This window comes from Penaeus monodon, chromosome 10 (assembly GCF_015228065.2).
Source record: "Penaeus monodon isolate SGIC_2016 chromosome 10, NSTDA_Pmon_1, whole genome shotgun sequence".
NCBI lineage: Eukaryota > Metazoa > Arthropoda > Malacostraca > Decapoda > Penaeidae > Penaeus > Penaeus monodon.
In genome coordinates this window covers 31,800,264-31,806,506 of record NC_051395.1, presented here as the reverse complement: position 1 = coordinate 31,806,506, position 6,243 = coordinate 31,800,264, and the positions used below count along the sequence as shown (strand labels likewise).

Genomic DNA, 6,243 nt, shown 5'->3' with positions numbered 1-6,243 from the left:
AAAAGAGATGCGTCATATATCTTTACGCCGACTCTACGACAGCAACAAACTCTCTTAATAAAAAGGTTTCAGTGTCTTTTGTCCTGCGTGGATGAGTGAGTGAGTGTGTGCATGTGTGAGTGTGTGAGCAACAGCAAGTGCGAATGAGTGAAAGTGAGAGTGACCTCACACAGAGAATGAATCTTAAACATGAATATTAACGTTCACTATTACAAAACTGAGGTAAATTAGCAATGCTAGCTATATAGAATTATTTCAACTACCACAATGAATTCAACATTTAATGATATGCGACAGAATGTATGCACTAGTGAATGGGGACATGAAAAAAATATTCGCTTCTTAGCAAGCAAACCTTCTCAGGGTCAGAAAATCTGAACTGCCGAGGTAGCCATGTCTAGCTATACATGTTAGACTTCATCGACGGGGGGATCCTATACCCAAAATGCTGTACACTGAAACTAACGGAGCCAGGAAAATCAATAAATAACCGGATCTTTTCTGAATATCTGTGATGGGCGCTCGTGAAAATCCCTACGATTATCCACAAATCGCACGATCGCTTGGGAATTACCCAAAACATGTAAGCAACATGAAGAGGGTGAGAAGGGTGTAATTAATAAGCAAATAATTATTCTAGTTTAAACCTTAGTCCTACATTAATTAATTGACATAACCGCCGGTCACACCAACTCAAAGTTGCCAATCAAACGAATAACTTCGGTTTTACCTGTACCTACTTTTCAAACGTCGGAGCGCAGATCTATTAGGCGTTTACGCAACCCCGGGGTAATATCGGGCAATCTGTGCACTATGATATGGGGGGAGATCCTACACTATATGATATAATAAATTTTAATAAAATCGCGTTACAAGCTCCGTTCTATCGCCGATAGAACGTGTCACCAATGAGCAATGTAACCGTGCTACAGTTAATCCCCTAGGTTTGACCGGAAAAAGAGAAAAGTGAGGTCAGGTCAAGACGGGAAAATCAAATGGTCATCTATTGACCTTTTCCTCGTCCCAAGTGACTGGGAGGAACAAGATAAAAATGAAATGATATTCGTGATGAGATAAAATCACGAACACGTTAAATTCGTTGCATTTGAAACAACATAAGTCTCTAAAAATGAGAGAAATTAATTAACTACTTAACTAACAAACGATATTCATGTTTGATGACCACATACCGCAATCACACAGTCAATGCGATCTGAGGTCAAAAGAATAGTGTGAGAATGTGCCATTTGCTGTCATTTAGCACTTTTTACCCAACAAAAAAACAACAACGGCTTAACACATTTACAGGAGAAGAAGGAACGGAAAAGAAATAATAGAAGGGGAAGGAGGCCCAAACATGTACTTACATGTTTTTTTTTTTTACATTTCTTGGAGCGATTGAGCTTTTTTCTTCAGAGGTGGTGTGTTCCTGTTGCGAGCGGAAAGGACCCAACAGCTCTGCTGCTACCAGTTATAACGGGTGCAGAACCCTATTATAATGGCTTTGCAGTGGTAGTGATACTTATATAATGGCATAACTCTTTATTGCTAAGAGTACCACACAGTAGGGGAACACGCAAGACGATTTCTAAGGTAAAGCAGTGCGTGCGGTAGGGTTAACCCGCCCGGAGGGGGAGGGCTAGGTCGATCTTACCATCAAGGCTGGACAACACTCCGCACTCTAGGTTCCGCCGTTTTCTTTTCTTTCCTGGTTACGTTTCTGGCAAGAGAAAACGATTCTTGGAATTACGGAAACTATTGTAGTTTTCATTATTATTTATTGGACATAAATAATACCATTGAAGCATTATTTGTGTTCATCATAATATTATAATTTTAGTTTGATTGGAAATGTTTTTACCATATAACATTTATTATGCTTAAACCAAAATACATTTATTAAAAAACTTATAAAAAAATATACAAAATATGAAACGATACTTAAATAGATACGATACGATACGAAAATAAAGCTTGTTATATACATCTAGAATATAAATACATACAAATACATTTAACAAATACGTTTATTTTGCAAAACATAAAACCAGATCCTTGTCTGGGTTATACTTATTAGTAATGGCATATTCACTTATATTAATAAGTGTTCGAACAGTTTCTGTCTTTAGACAGTTACGTTCTTTCCTTTTTATTCTATTCATTTTTGAGAATAGACGTTCAACGTCAGCATTGGATGTCGGTAGAGAGAGGACCTCGAGTGCAAATTTGGCTAAGCATTCAAATTTTCGTTTCCCATGATCATCAGTTATTTTCATAATGTATTTATAAAAATCTTCGGCATTAGATGAAACCTCATCAATGTCTTTGAACCGATGCCACCGAATACTGCGCCACTGGTCATCTGCCATTAATTTACAGTAGCTATTTATGCGTGGGACCTCATTCATTAAATCAGTTATGGAGGGCATATTTATTCTTGTGTTATGATGAAGCATTTGCTTTGGCTGTAAATATGATGCCAATATCCATAACTTGTTGTCAAGGTCAAATCTCTTTTTAATTTGTTGACAGGCTATAATGATAAAACAAATTCACTGTAGGAATAAACTGAGGATCTCTAAGATATTAAGAGGTTTGAAACCATTGGTGTAACTGAGGTCCAAGGTAAATTTGATTTACAGGCAAATGGTTTGCTGGATCGGAAGGGTCAATTTCCTGCAGGGGTCTTTGAGCTATGATAAGTGGATCACATATTTTTTCTAAAAGTACTTTGTACAAATCAGTAATTTGGCCATGAAGGAAATGCAGAGTCTTCGATTTAGACTGAAACAAGAGATTTACTCTATCCAAGTGAGGCAGGATGTATTTCATGAAATTTAGATAAATGAGAATGTAATGATCTTTTAGTGCCATGTGATTTTTTCAACAGCAATCAGCCTCTCTATTTCAACTATGTTAGAAAAATAAAGTTTAAGAGGTTGCCACTGCTCCAGAACTCGAGATACGGCGCTGTGGAGAGATAACCACCTGGAAGCACATGGATGGAGTAATTTGTGAGGCTTGATATTGCAAAACAGTTGATAATCTTTAAATTCATACTTTCTTTTGGCACTGTGAGCAAAAAAGTTGTAAATGTTCCGGACCAAGTCTTCACAAGATCGTGGTAGCGCCTTTGCTGCCTCACTAGAACAAAGATGAATGCTATGACATACACATTTCATTATGGTTATTCCTGGTATCTCTTGCCTCAGTCTGCTGGTGACACTATTTATTCTACCAGAAATATTTGATGCCCATCTGCTGCAAACCCAGTAACATTACTTAAAGGTATCTGAAAATGATTTAATGTTTTGATTATGATATTAAATAAATTCTCCCATGATGAACCCTCTGCATTTCCATTGTAAATATTAATCATATCAAGCATCTCTGTTTTAAATGAATTTTCCTTAAAATCAAAATATTTGGCAACGATAGCAAGTGTTTTACTTGTTGAGCAATCCGTGCTTTCATCAATTATCAAACTGAACTTGTGTTCCCTCAGCTTCCGGACTAATTTATCTCGGAGGAGCTCTCCCAGAACATGTACGGTAGCGGCTCCTTTTCTTCTGCGTAGAGAAGTTTCGGCTGCTGTGCGGGAATCTGGGTACATCTTCTTGTGGAGATCCATCATGTCATCGCAGAGGCTGAAATGTTGAAATACTGTTATTGCAATGAAATTTATCATATTTTGTTATAACAATGTCATCAGCGGTCTTATAGCAACAGCCAAGTAATAAATGAGTAGCAAAAATATTTACCTGAATGGCAAGTTGTGTTCCGCTAAAAACATGAACAGGACGGTTGCATATGCCACGGAAAAGGACATTTGCTGCTCTTCCTCTGTAGGTGGAAATCTTTCCTCTGCTGTGCCTCGAGGTTCAGCGGTTGCGTTGCGCCTCGCTTCACAACTCACGTGCAACCTAGACTCTCGGTGCCGCTTGAGGGAGCTGATCTCTGCGCTGAGATGTTTGTGGCACACTTGACAATAGGCCTTGGTAGTGTCATTAGGCACTCTGGCTAGCCAAGGTCGGAAGGCGTCGTTGGCGAGCCACTTCTCCTGGAAGTTTTGACGAGGGGCCATGATCTGTAAGTAATGAGTCATGTCATTCTGTGCAATAATTTGTTCCTATTTAAATATCAAACATCATGATTTCTAATGAACTGCAACACATTTCAATAAACAGGTATAAAAATGATTATCAAAGTCTTTTATTCCGATTCAAGAGAATTAAAATGATAACTAGAATGCATAATGTTACAAATTTCTTTTAGTTACCCCTTCATTTCTGATTGCAAAAAAATGTGCTCGTGTATTCTATGGCGAACTAACGTAAAAAAAAAAAAATCACGTAAATCTCAACTTCTTTAATGCAAATACTCACGGTTATGACCGGCCACAGAGGAGCTCCAGAGTCAAGACAGTTCTAACGTCTGGTCCACTGTCCTAGCTCTGAATGACATTTAGTTTGGCGAGCACAGGTCGTGACCTCGCCTAGAAGAGGTTGTTTAAATGGGGTTGTCAGCAATTCCGTAGTTAGGATAGCTAGATTTTTCCAGATTTATTGTTAGTTTTTTATTTTATAAGACGTCTGGAGCATCTAAAAATATAGAAACAAATAAGAATAATAATTACAAGTAAAATGAAACACGTAACACATGAAACACATTTATAATGCTATAATAAGCAAAAATAAGCAATACGGATTTTTTTTTCCGTACGGACGCCGCTCAGAGGCGCGAAAATTAAATCCGTTTAGCAGACGTTTTTCCGCCGGAGCGCAGCATTGCTTACCATGCCAGGTGCTGGCAACGAACTCTCTAGGCCTAGGTCTTCCTCGGTATAAGTAGTGACCGTCCCAGCTGCCGGAAGTGACTGAAACAGCTGGAGGAAGGATGGGGGGAGCGAGGTGAGGTCACTGGTCCCGTCTGCTACATCTTACACACACATATACATATATATATTTATGACTGCTGCGATGGTCCAGTGATTAGATCACTGGACTCCGACCCTCGTGGTCCCGATTTCAATTTCCCATCGCAGTGGTCGTAAAAATGCCTGCGCTTTGACTGCTGGCCCGAGCCCGATCTCAGGGCGAGAAAACGACATATTAAAAAGTCAAAACGCTGGTGTCATAGAAGTCAAAATTAAGAGAGGTCTATGTCCTGCAAAGGAAAAAAAAAGAAAAGAAAGAAAAAAAAATATATATATATATATACATATATATATATATATATATATATATATATATATATACATATATATATATACTGTATATCTATATACATATATATATATATATATATATATATATATATATATATATATATGTATGTATATATATCTGTAAATAGTTTATGGTTTTGTTGTGCATAATTGTGTGTATGTTTTGTGCGTATGTGATGTGCTTATTAGGTGTGAGTGTCCTTTTGGTTCACCTCCACCGGTTCGGATGGCAGCTTCGACTCCACTAAAGCCTCATGTCAACCATCGTCGGTGTTGCCCTCTATGGTTTGCCATTCTGCTCCGAACCCCATACCTGAACACATTGTAAGTTAATTTTTCTTGCATTTCTTATTTATACTCAGTGATTGGTAAATTGAGATGAGCTAAATACGGCGAAGTGAACGGAAGTGGTGTGGAATGTTGGAAAATTACGTGAGGAAAATAGCTATTTTACAATAACTAGTGAATTATTTATTGCAGCCTCCATTTGAACTTAGCTCATTACTAGCTGCAGCCCACTCTACAGTGGCTACCCTGGGCTTTTGCTTGGCTATCCTACCCAGGGTGAATAACCATCACTTCACTCCCTCGTTCCCGCCGACATTTCACTGCGGAACTCCTAACCAATCACGATTGTTTATACGTATATTTATGTGTGAATTTATGTACATTCTGATGAATATAACTATGAAACTGCAATATTCTGTTTATTATGGCCCGAAATAATTTATATCCCAGAGGATACCATAAAAAGAACCAAAGGTTTATGCATTTAAGATCAAAGCAAAGAAACCACAGACAATCTACACACACACACACGCACCTATATATATATATATATATATATATATATATAATATATATTATATATATTATTATAATATATATACAATATATATATAATTATATATAATATATATAATATAATATATATATATATAATAATATATATATATATATAATACTAATATATATATATATATAATATATATATATATATATATATATATATATAT

The 6,243-nt window shown here is 37.0% G+C and overlaps 1 long non-coding RNA gene across 1 annotated transcript; it reads left to right on the top strand.

The window, feature by feature from the left end:
- Positions 1-5,519: 5,519 nt before the first annotated feature.
- On the top strand, positions 5,520-5,926 carry LOC119577476. The gene is made up of 2 exons (XR_005229130.1): positions 5,520-5,551; positions 5,708-5,926. It is a non-coding gene; the product is annotated as an uncharacterized LOC119577476 (long non-coding RNA).
- Positions 5,927-6,243: the final 317 nt, after the last annotated feature.